Consider the following 13,207-nt stretch of genomic DNA (forward strand, 5'->3'; position numbering starts at 1 on the left):
AATAATGGTATTTAAATAATAAAGAAAAAGGGAAAATGGAAACAGCAACAGAAGGAGGCAGCAGGCGAAGCGTTCGTCGACGACGTGACAGTATGGGCTCGTCGACGAAGGTGTGCCTCATTGACGAGAAGATACCGAGAGGGGGATTTAGGCCACTATGAATTTCGTCAACGAAGGGAAGAGTTCATCGATAAATTGCCTCTTTACCTCGTCGACGAGGTGACGTGGCTCATCGACGAATCCCATAGTATAAATAGCGCAAAACTTGGATTTTTACATAGAAAACTTAAAAAGCCTCACTTTCTCTCTCCTCCCTACGATTTCTCTCTCCTCTCTCTTCGATTTCGACTCCGTCGTTCACCGGATCGACGATCTGAGGACACCACGACGCTCTTGGGGAAGTTCTTTCCAAGTCTGCCGGAGTGGATCGTCAGTGGAATAGAGTTGAAATTCATCTCTGATTTAAGGTAAGGCTTTTTATGCCAAATTTGGTCTTCCCGTAGTTATAGGAAATGTTATTCACAGAAAAATACCGAAGTTTAGTTATAAGAGTTGTCGTTTTCAGGGTGTTGAACGGGGAACCCTGTGGGTGCAGGACAAGTGTGTTTTAGGAAATTTCTTTTCAATGTCAGGTAAGGGAATAAACTAAAGCAGTTAATTTCCATACAAATTATTATTATTTATCAGCAAATCAATTTTCAAGAAAACATGTATTATATTTGAATATTGTGGAAAAAATGCATATTTGGGAAAATACTGTTGTTATACAGGAAATATGATTTTAGAATAAAATATATGATTTTACTCAACATTGTGTGGCATGAATATGATTTTACATGATAAGTATTATGTTATGACAAATTTTACGAGTAAAACATATTTTTAGGAATTATAAAATAATACAGTACATTATGATTTTGAAATACATGATAATTGATTTATTTATTCAAAATGATATGTATGAGACATTCAGCGCAAGGCTGTGATTGATAGTTGGCGCAAGGTCATGTTTTACATATGATTTCGGCGCAAGGCCGTATTCATGAAATGTTCGGAATAAGGTCGTATTTATGAAATGTTCAGTGCAAGGCCGTATTTATGAAATTATAGAAAATGCTATCAATCCCTTTATGTTAAATGCTATATTATCATGTATTATATGTTATCAGAACCCGGATGTTAGTTTAGTTCAATTTCAGGAGCACAGTAAAGTAGCTATATAAATCAGATATCTATGTTCAGATTTGTGCTAACCGCCCCACAAAGGGGTGGGAGATGGATAGTCGATGTAGCTTTCAGTGTAGAGTTGTAGACGTCCACCTGGCAGTTTGGACTAGGATGTGGCGGGCCCATCGTACTTACAGACATTTTTGACTTGGCAATGGTCGGCCAGCCATTGTCGGGTCCTGCCTTCAGGCTGCACAACCCGTCATGGGAGGTAATACATGACATCAGCTAGTTATACATCCTAGTAAATTTCAGTATTACAATTATATCAGATATTTCATGATCAGTATGAATTATTAGAAACTATGAAAGTATACGACTATTCAGTATGTTATGATGAATGTGTTTCAACTTATGAAATGTACTATATATGTATTATAACACAAAATATTCATGTTGCCACATAACTGTATTTAGTTTATTTTCTCTTACTGAGAAGTGTCTCACCCCCAAACTTAAATAATTTTCAGGAAACCCAAAAAGACCGGCGGATCGAGACCACTGTTGAGTCTGTTGTGCTACCTCGTTATGAGGGTAAGTTTGAACTAGGATCAGGAGATTTTGGTGTGAGATCCTAGTGATTTTTTGTATTTTTGGAAGATGTATATAAATACAATGTTTTGGAATATAGTTAACTCTGATATTATATATTTTGTGGTTATGAGAATGATGATTTACATTTACTGCTGCCTAGGTTCTACTGTGTATGACAGGTGTCCTCGTTACCTATGGGTTTCGGCTTGACTATTTTATTTATTATGTTTTATTTTATGATAAGATAAGCAGGTCGTTACATCTATGATCTCTCAAATCTCTCTCTAGTTTTTTCGATTCTCTCTTAATCTGACCCCCTCTTTGTTTTCCCTTTTTGCAAGTTTGAAAGCTCAATGGCAGAGAGCTTCAAGCTATTTGTTATATGACCCTATCCTAAACTCGGATCAGATCTACAAGGTAAGCCCTCCCTAATCTATTCTCTCTCCTTCTCTTCACTTTTCTTTCTTTTCTTGAATTTTCTTAGGATTTCTTGTATTTTTCCCATGAGCCAATCAGGGGGGTGCGGCTTGGTTTGAATCTAGTTAGGTTAAGGATTAAGGTTAGGGTTTTAGTTAGTGGCTGGGCTTGTAGAGACCAGAACAAGGAAAATAAGGAAATTAAATAAGAAAGGAAATAGGGGATTTTCAGTAGGCTTCGTTGACGAACTCCATGTTCTCGTCGACGAAGGCCCTTCTGAGATTCATCGCCAAAATTCAGAGCTTTGTCGATGAAGAGATCCAGAATGTTCAAAAAATTATCAAGCATAGGGTTTGTCAACGAGGTCTTTCCTTCGTCGATGAATGGTCTTGTGTGACTTATCGACGAAGGCGCCATTCGTCGACGAATTTAACTGGGTTAAGGGGTCTATAAATAGGATACTTTGGTTGTTTCTTCATTAAGAAACTTGATTTCTCTCTCTCTCTCTCTCTCTCTCTCTCTCTCTCTCTCTCTCTCTCTCTCTACGATATTGTTGACCTTATAGGTCACACCCGGTTTTGATAATGATAAATACTTAGGTATTTGATGGTTTTCAAGTGTTTGTGCAGGCTTAGATAAGCATCTCAGGGAATGACACTTGAAACAAGACATGAAGACCCTGAAGATTTTAATTCATATTGTAAATTCAATTAATGTAATATGGGTCTGTAATAATAACTAGGGATATGGAATGTATTAATTATCTGCATATCATGCATATAGGATATATAGTAAGCTCAGTAAGACCCTAGTATGACTCTAGGTCCCAACACTCATGTACATATATCATACAAAATATAGGAGTGTTAAAAATGCACTTAATTGAATATTTTTAGGGAATTTGAGAGAGCTCGAGCGATCGAACCCCAGGAGTTCAAAACTCCTCGGGCGCCTGAACTATTGATAAGTCAACAGTTGACTTAGGCTCTCGGATGACCGAACAAATTTGTGCATACCATCCACGGGCGCCCGAACCACCTGAAAAGGACATTTCACCAACTCAAGCTACAGAGCGATTTAGTTCAAATTAAATCCTGGGTGATCAAACACATGAGTTTGAGCTACCGAAACTATGACCGAGCACCCAAAATCCGAAAAAATGTTTCTAACTTTGATTCGGGCTATCGAATTGTAACTCGGGCTGCTAGACCAATTTAAAGACCTTTTATAATTGTGTCTGTTTGGGCGATTGAACCACAGTTCAGCCACCCGAACCTCGCCAGGTTAAAAATATTTTAACAGTGGTAAATACGAGTTATTTTGAGTTAATCACATTTAAACACTTTGGAACTTTTCTAAGAATTCCTAACAAGTCCCAAACAGTTATAATTTTACCCTTGCCTATAAATATAGGCTCATTTGTAAGGATTAGCAATTTCATTAGCCAAAAAAATCCTCTCTTTTGAAAATACTCTCTTTGTCCAAATATTTTCAAATTTCCATTCCCTTGATACATTTTGAGATTGTGAGAGCATATTTAGTGTGATTGTGATTGTTAGGTTTTGCTAAAAACTCTCATTTGCTTGTTTAATTGTGATATTATTTTTGGGGAGTTTGGCATAGTTTTATTCCACTGATTTCACATTATAAATCATTGTTGGGATAGACTAGCAAGCTTTGGGATCTTTGCATAATTGTTACAAAGCTTCCATAGCTTTGATTTTTGTTGTGTAAAAATATTTTCAACAAGCAAAATATTTTCAAACTAGTAGTGTGCTTATTTCATTAAAGAAAATCTTCTTGAACTAGTTTGAATATCTGATTGATATCTTTGAAATATTGATTTGCTATTGAAATGTGCTTTGCTTAAATTCCAAGATATTGCTTGTATTGAACACTCTTGAGCATTTTATTGATAATACCATATTGAGTGTTGTTAGCACAACTATTTGCATCACTGAGCTTACACTATATCTATATTATTCATGTATATGTGATTGCACATATTGGGTACATATCTGTTTTACATGAAAACATAATCACTGTACTAGTTGATTGAGAAAATACCATTGTATTCCAGGTGTGGCCTGAGGGGGCGGTAATCCAGCTCGGTAAGAATTGTGTAAAGGTTGAGGTCAGCCCTGTGTTAGTTGACCTAGTTGTTTAGGTGCGCTCCACCCGTTTAAGTGAGCATTATAGTGGTAATCCTTATACTTGTTAGCCAAGGCAAGGACGTAGGCAATTTTCCGAACCTCAGTAACACTTCTTGGTGTCACTTATTATTTACTGTTTTCTGGTGCATGCTTGGTTAATTAAATTGTGCTATTTAATTTCTGCTACATATTGCAATTGATTTATTTTATTTCCACTAGATTGACTTTAGGGTTGTGAAAATATTGTTATTAAGATATTGACCTAGGGTATCAATTTTAAAATACCAATTCACCCCCCCCCCCTCTCTTGGAATCACTAGTAAAGCTAACAAATTTCTCACAGCTTGTTGACAGATTTGACAAACAGAAGTTACTACGAGGATATAAGGGAGATTCTCGACAAGTCTAGCGGAGTAGATCTTTGACTTGAGCATTTTGGGCATTACTCCAAAATCAGGGTAAGTAGGCTTTTAAGGCTTTATGGTTGTTGTGAACTATAGGAAGGCTTAGGAAATGATTAATGGTTGCTGATCTAGAGGTTGTGTTGATTTATTTGGGGAAATTGTGGTTTCAGAATTTTGAACTGCAAACGTCGTAGGGCTTGGAGTTTGGGATTTTCAGGGGGCTTTCTTGTAAGCTAGGTAAGGGGATTTGTCTTACATAAGTTATTTTGAAATCTGAACCGATTCAACTGTATTTTATGGTTTCGGGAAAATTAGGGTTTTGGGATATGGTCTCCATTTTTCATTAAACTTATATATTCTTATTATACTAAAAGTTGGAGATGCTTGAAACCCTGTTTTATGTAAATTGTAGTTTTACAAACCATTTATTATATTATAGTATATTTAATCAAATGAGTGTGACATGAGATGATAATTGTGAATAAACTAAACTTGTGGAATATTTGGTATGAAATATGGGAACTAGAGTTCCAAATTGTTTATAGGGATGTGGAAAATCAGATACCGGTTTAAGATCGAGGGTTGTGTATGCCTGTTAATGCTGATAAATGAATGAGTTTGTGAAAAATACTTGAATTACCTAAATGCTTTATGGAATGAAAACAAGTTACTGTGCTTTCATTATAAATTGTATATATGATGTATGAACCACCTGAGGAACTAGTTACTATGAGAGCACGGTATCATTGCTAATGGGTGATATAGTGTAACCACGCCTTATTGGTAAGGGCGGGTATCTGAAAAGTTGATTGGTCACTGGCTTTGGTGTTTGATCCAGGGTGGGATATGACCAAGGCGGACTTGTAACATTGAAGTGATTAGACTGGTGGGCTGCCAAAGCTAAATTGGGTCTACAGACTGCACAACCTGTACCATGGGGGAAGTAAATGGTGTTTATGTGGTGTTCCTAGGCAAAGATGAGTTCGATATGCATACACATGATTTAAAAATAAAATGGGCGTAGTTACATCTTTGAGTACTGAGCTGAGGGATTTTATAGTATGTGGGCCTTTATCCTACCCCAACCTTGGGAACTCTTGCTTGTAATGAGCTACACTATTTTTTGCAGGAATTATATACATATCTATTTTATTACAGGATTGAGAATGTTTTAACTATGTAGTCCATTTCAGTTAAACCTACTATTGTTTTCTATTGGAATAAACTCATGCAGTCATGCACTGATGTAATAAGATCCACCTTACTGAGAAGTGTCTCGCCCCAATATACAAATCTTGTTTTAGGTCCTGCAGGAAATCGAACCTAGCGTTCTAGTGGGTGTTGGAGCGTAGTGTTTTCTAAGTTTTGTAAGTACTCGTGTAAGTATTGGACTATGGTCAGGTTATCTTTTTGGGATTGTTATAGAAACATTGGAAGTATTTATGTAATAGTATTGACTTAGAACTTTGGTATCGTATTTTGAGAATGGACCTTTTTCCGCTGCTTTATTGTATGTTGTTTCTAGATTGGGCAACCATGAACCCTTCGGGGTCGGACCCTCTTATTTATGGTATCAGAGGTATTTTTGTTTTATGTTTTATTTTCTAGCACTCTAGGCCCACGTGGCGGGTCAGGGCGTTACAGTTGGTATTAGAGCAAATGGACAGCTAATGTCTCCCAATCCCAGGGAACTCTCGCCTATGAATGATTGTGGCGAAGTAGGACTCTCCGTCTGAGGGTTTGCTAGTTTGGGGCAGCTAATGTCCTCCACTCGCAGCGATTGCTCTGATAGGTACCCATTGTTGCCACGGGCACAAGGCTTATAAGAAAAGTGACAATGCCCGAAAGGGGGGACGTTACAGTTGGTATCAGAGCAAACCAGGTTGTTAGGTCTTGTAGACTTGGTTATATGAGATTAGGAGGTCATACCATAGTATAGGAAGATAGGAATGGGTAGAATAGAAATGTTGAATTTTGCTTCGTAAGCTTGGAGACAGAAATCCATTAGCGAACTTCTGTTTTTTTCTAGATCAGTCAACGGGTTCAGAAAATCACGATAATTCATTGACGATTTTGTTTTCGAGTGGAGGGGCAGAACTTGAGTTAGAATTAGAGTATTAAGCTAATAGAGTATGTCGTCATTTGGGATGATAAGTTATTAAAGTAAGTCTTATGGCATTGTAATTGTAGCAGATACGTAAGGTACTAAGATTCTAAACAATTTTCTCAATTGTCTCTTCAGGATGGAGTTCAGGGATAATACTGCCAATATTGGAGGCACTAGCGGTGAGGGAGTTGCCTATGGGGGTGAAAGTGACTCTATAATAGCATTTTGGGACTTTGCTCAGCAGTTTATGGTGGAGGTTATGCGGAATGCTAGGAGGCAGGACCGTCCCATGGCTGAATTGGGAGGTTCTATTGATTAGTTTACCTGACCGAAGCCTCCTGCCTTCGCAGGGAGTACAGACTTGATCCGAGGAGAGAATTGGATTCGGGAGATCGAGAAGATCTTGACTATTTTATGTTGCACAGATTAGCAAAAGGTGCTCTATGCAATGTTTAAATTAACAGGGGAAGCTGAGAGACAGTGGGAATCGGTGAAGCTGCTTGAGGCACAGAGATTAGTGCCAGTGGCGATGACATGGGACCATTTCAGAGAGGTGTTCTTTGAGCAGTACTTTCCAGCCACGATCAGGAATGCGAAGATGAAGGAGTTTATGGTCCTAAATCAGGGACAGCTGACGGTGCAGCAGTACGCCACTAGATTTATGGAGTTGTCTCGCTTTGCTCCGTTTATGGTATCAGATGAGGTGAGGAAAGCTTGGAAGTTTGAGGGATGACTGAAGAAAGAGATCCAGAAGCAGATTGCGATACTACAGAGTACAGATTCAGGACTTTGCTATGCTGGTGGATAAGGCCACCATGGCAGAGGAGAGCCTATAGGAGGATACAGAGGTTCAGATTCCGAAGAAGAGGTCAGCACCTTCGAGTTCATATTTAGGTGTGAGATAGGGTTCCTGGAGGAAGTATGGGCATGGCAGAGGTTAACATCAAGATACGGGCACTAGGGCATTTCAAGGTACCACAACACACCCTGTTTGCCCTAGATGTGGCAAGTGGCATTCGGGAGAATGCAGGGTCGGACTAGGTAACTGCTACTAGTGTAGTCATCCCAGACATAAAATACAAGAGTGTCGCACACCTTTGAATGTTCCACCACCTCAACAGCAGTATCGAGGCGGTAGCCAGGCACCACATGGAAACTACCGAAGGGGTATAACTCAGACCAGGGTATATTCTTTAACTCCTGGCGATGCTGAGAACGCTGGTGACGTGGTGACAAGTACTATTCTCTTTTTGTTAAATAGCGCCACTGTATTATTTGATTCAGGTGCAACACATTCCTTTATTTCTCGGGAATTCATTAAGTTGTGCAAGGTAGAACCACAATCGTTAGATGTTGATTTAGAGGTGGTCACCTCGACAGGGGTAGGGATATTGTGTAACAAAGTAATCCGAGATTGTCGAGTAGAGATTCAGGGGAGAATGATACCTACTAGTTTGATTATATTTGATATGCATGACTTTGATCTTATTCTAGGTATGGATTGGTTAGCGGCCAGTTATGCGAGTATAGACTACCATAGGAAGGAGGTAGTGTTCACACCTTCTGGGGAGCCAGAGTTTATATTTGTTGGGTCATGTGTGCGCTTTGCACCACGAATCCTTTCGGCCATGCAGATGAGGAGATTTCTTCAAGAAGGATGCCAGGGTTATTTAGCATTCATAAAAGAGGCATCGAGGGAGGAACGTAAACTGGAAGATATTCCCATAATAAGGGAGTTCTAAGATGTTTTTCCAGAGGACTTGTCGGGATTGCCTCCTGACCATGAGGTGGAGTTTGCTATAGAGTTGACTTAAGGCACGATTCCGATATCGAAAGCTCCGTATCGTATAGCTCCAGCAGAACTGAGGGAATTGAAGGAGTAGCTACATGAGCTACTAGATAAGGATTACATTCGACTGAGTGTTTCACCTGTGGGAGCACCGGTGCTATTTGTGAAGAAGAAGGATGAGTCGATGAGGATATGCATCGACTACAGAGAGATTAACAAGGTGACACTAAAGAACAAATACCCATTACCTAGAATTGATGATCTGTTTGACTAGCTACAGGGCACACGGGTCTTCTCTAAGATCGATCTGCGATTCGGATATCATCAGCTGAAGGTGAAATCGGAGGACGTACCAAAGACTGCATTCTGAACTAAGTATGTCCACTATGAATTTCTAGTTATGCCTTTTGGATTGACTAAGGCTCCTATAGAGACCCGAAGAATTATAGTAATTAAATAATAAAATAAAAAAAGAAAAAGGAAAATTTCAAAAGGGGACTCACAGGGTCTCATCAAAGAACGCTAAGCACTCGTCAATGAGCATCCTTCTTAGGCTCGTCGACGAGAACTTATCGAGAGGGCTGATTTAGGGGCCTAAAACTCGCCAACGAGGGTTGGGTGTTCATCGATAAACTCCCTTTTGGACTTGTCGATGAGGTGATGTGGCTCATCGACCTCATCGACGAGGCCACATGGCCAGTCACCTATAAATATGCAAAACGACGATTTTTGACGAAAATTTCAGTCTCCCTTTCCTTTCTCTCTCTAGATTTCGGATTCTCTGCATTCTCTCTATGATTTTGGCTCTGATTCTTCCTGGTTTGATGATCAGAAGCCACCATGGTGATCCTAGGGAGATTCTCTACAACCTAGCTGGAGCATAAATTTGATTTTGGAAGTTTGGGAACCATCCCAAAATCAGGGTAAGTGGATTTTTAGGTATTTCCAGTATTACCAATTTTATCTGAACTTGAATTTTGTGTTGTGAGGGTATATACTGGTGTTTTGTGGAATAAAATTATGGTGTTATATTTTCAAGGTTAGGGTGTTCTTGGGACCCTGCAGGCATGGGTTGAGAAGCCCAGCAGATATATTTTTTTTTTCCGAAAGCCCAGGTATATTAAAGTTTAAGAAATTGTGAATAGTCAGGTTCAAGAAATATGAGTGGATAATTTTCTGGAGAAATTCAGTGATTCACCAAGGAATTTGTATAAATTATTGCAGGATTTTGAGATTGGTACACCAAGGGCGTGAGGGTAGAGTTGGAGGCGAGCCTCCCAACCAGATAGGTAAGAGAAATATGCTATGCTAGGAGATTCAGGAATTTTATCAGTAAAATATGATATTTTTTTAACAAGGTGTAGAATATTGATCATATAGTTTTATGGATTTCAGAGCATGTATTTTATTGGTTGTGTGGCCTGAGTAGATATTTGTTCACTATAGAGTTTATACAGTTTTTCAGAATACCATAACTTATCAGAATTTATGCATAGAAATATGTATTATCAGATTTTACAAAATTATAAATTACAATGTGTATATATATATGGACAGATAATTTATAGACAGATATTTTACAGATATTTTATAGATAGATTTTTTGCAGCATTTATAGAATTCCATGATTTCCAAAACCATAACACCCAAACATTACAGATTATTCAGTTAGATATTATAAATTATTCAATTAGATATTACAGTTATTTCAGTCAGATATTTCAGTATTACAGATCAGATTTATAGTGTTATGGTTATTTTGAAATCATAATGAAATAGCAAGATAATACATGTTTACAGTATTAGACCTTGATGAATTAGATCAATTATCAGTAGAGCATGGTACCGTTACAATTTTTAGATCAGTTTTTTAGCTATCGTGCCACGGAGTTTGTGTTAGGACCAAGCTGAGGATTGGTGGTGTGCAGTTTACCAGCTACCGAGCCACGGAGTTTGTGTCAGGGCCGGGCTGAGGAGGGATAAAGGTTAAGTCATGATATACAGTTTTCCAGTGTAATAACCCAAAAAAAAATGTAGAATTATAATAATGGTCATTTAGTTAGTATCAAAACGAAAGTGTTTCTCTGTTAGGATCCTTAATTCCATGTTTGATGCCTAAGAAAGACCTTGTCTAAACGAGTGCTCAGAGACCATTACGGCTTAGTCGCTCCCTAGAGGTCGGCCTGGTCAAAATGGAATTTCATAGGATAAAACAGGATAGACATTGTTTGTATACATAAATAAGTACATAAAGTAATGTTTTGACTGATATAATTTGTACAAATATATGATAAAATAATAATAATATAGGTATCCTATGCGGGGCCCACAAGACTGTATGGGGCCCACATGAGTCTCGAAGTTGTGTCGACTTAATAAAACTGTGTGAGGACTATTGGAGTTACGTAGGACCCACTTAGGTCTTGAAGTCGTATGAGACCTACAAGACCAGGTGGGGCCCACATAAGTTTTTGAAATTCGAATTTAATCATTTAAAAAAAAATATACTAAAACATGGCTTAAAAATAATAACAATGATAATAATAATAATAACAATTATTATTATTATTATTTAAAAAATAAATAAATAATTAATTAATTAAGTAATTAATTAATTAAAAATTAATTTAATAGGAGTGGTGGCAAACACTCTCACATGGCCTCCATCCTCATCTCATACTCAACCCATACCTAGTCTATCTTTTGCCCATTCTTTAATTCTAAAAAAAAAAAAATTATAATTTCACCTCTCTCCCCATACTTTTACAAATTTCATTTTTTTCCCAAAATTTTCCTATAAATAGGAAGCTCTCAACCTTCATTTTTCACAAAAAAATTCAAAAGAAGAGAAGGATTAGTGAGTGAAAGAATTAGTGGTGGAGAAAGAATTTTTGAGTAAGTTCTCACTCACCCACTCTTTCCGATCTCATTTATGAGAAATAGTCATTGTGTTCGTAGCGTAAGGTAAAAGAAAAAATAAGTAAATTTGATTATGTTAGGATTTTTATTTAAAATTTATACTCGAGTTTATTTGTAAGTAAATTTCAATTATGTTAGTTAGTTTCGTAAAATTTCCATGAGTTTATTTTTTTACACATATATAATTATACCAGTTCTATCTTTAATATACTTGCATTTATTTTTGGGTTACGAAATGTTCTAATCTAGTCGGGTAATTTTTCAGCATTTCTTTTCTTTCTATAAAAAAAAATTAAATAAATATTTTTACACAAAAATTGTGTGGCATGAGTTTACTTTTATGTTGCATATATGAGTAAAGATGAGATTTTCATGATATTATTTTAAATTGCATAAATTATAATAAGATGATTTTAAAACCCCTTATGGCAAAGGAAGTTCAAAGTTACAGATGTTCGTTACCGCAACTTAAAGTTTAAATGGATCAGAGTGCACTCACACTGTTTACAGAGTGGTTATTTATGTTAGTGAATTTCTCCTGAATACGCACCTGGTTCCGGACCAGAACTTAATAAGGAAAATCTCACTTAATGTTTACGTACGTTGATTTAGTTTGGTCGGCCAGTCAGCTAAGTCCAGTCTTCGGACCGCACAACCCAGTCATGAGGGTAAACATAACTTACGGCTAACAGGCCTAAGGGTGATTTTTACAATATATGTTTTTATATATATATATATATATATATATATAATTACGCGTACAGAGTTATTAATGATTTGAAGGAAAAGTATAAGTTTATATGAAAAAGGTCATTCTTGTGCCTAAATGATGATTTAAAGGAAACGTATAAGAAAAAATATATGTATGTATATAGTTAAATATTTTTATAATTTTAAAGTTAAAAGTTTAATTTAATGGTCACAGTATATGGTTATTAAATTTTACTGTTATAGTTGATGGTAAAAGTTTTATACAGAAATTTTTAGATTTACATTTATTTTAGAAGCAGTTTTGAAGTTATAGTATTAAATATTGTTTTACGAAATTTTTAAAAGCTCATTTTGGCCACACACTAATAATAATCTTATTTACTTACTAAGCGTCGTCTCACCCTAATCATATTTTACATTTCAGATGACTTTGAAGGGCATATTGGAAATCTAGCATAGCAAGCATGCGGTTGGGATAAAAAAAAAAAAAGATTTATTAGAAATATTAGTATGATGACAGATGATTATCTATTGTGTAATTTTTATTTTTTTGAAAATAAATTATTATAATATGGTTAATTAGCGCTCTGTTTTAATAATATTTGAGTTTAATTACTTCCGCGGTAAATTAATGGTAAAAAGTAAATATCCCAGACCCTTCGGGGTTGGGGTGTTACATTTGGTATCAGAGCAATAGGTTATAGGTTCTGTAGACTTTAAGAAATAATTTTACCAGAGCATAGGCATAACCATGATGTGGGTAAGAACGGGTAAATTAGGATGTTTTTCTTTTGCCTATAACTTTGATTAAATTTTAAAGATAAGATTATGATTTTAAAATAACTCTAGTCCTTTCCCTCAGAATGGACCCAAGGAACAACAACGTGAGTGTTGAAGGAAACGAGAATAATACGAGTACTTGCAATGGAGAAGACATCAATGCTAC

Source organism: Malania oleifera, chromosome 6 (genome assembly GCF_029873635.1).
Source record: "Malania oleifera isolate guangnan ecotype guangnan chromosome 6, ASM2987363v1, whole genome shotgun sequence".
In the NCBI taxonomy this organism is placed as follows: Eukaryota; Viridiplantae; Streptophyta; class Magnoliopsida; order Santalales; family Ximeniaceae; genus Malania; species Malania oleifera.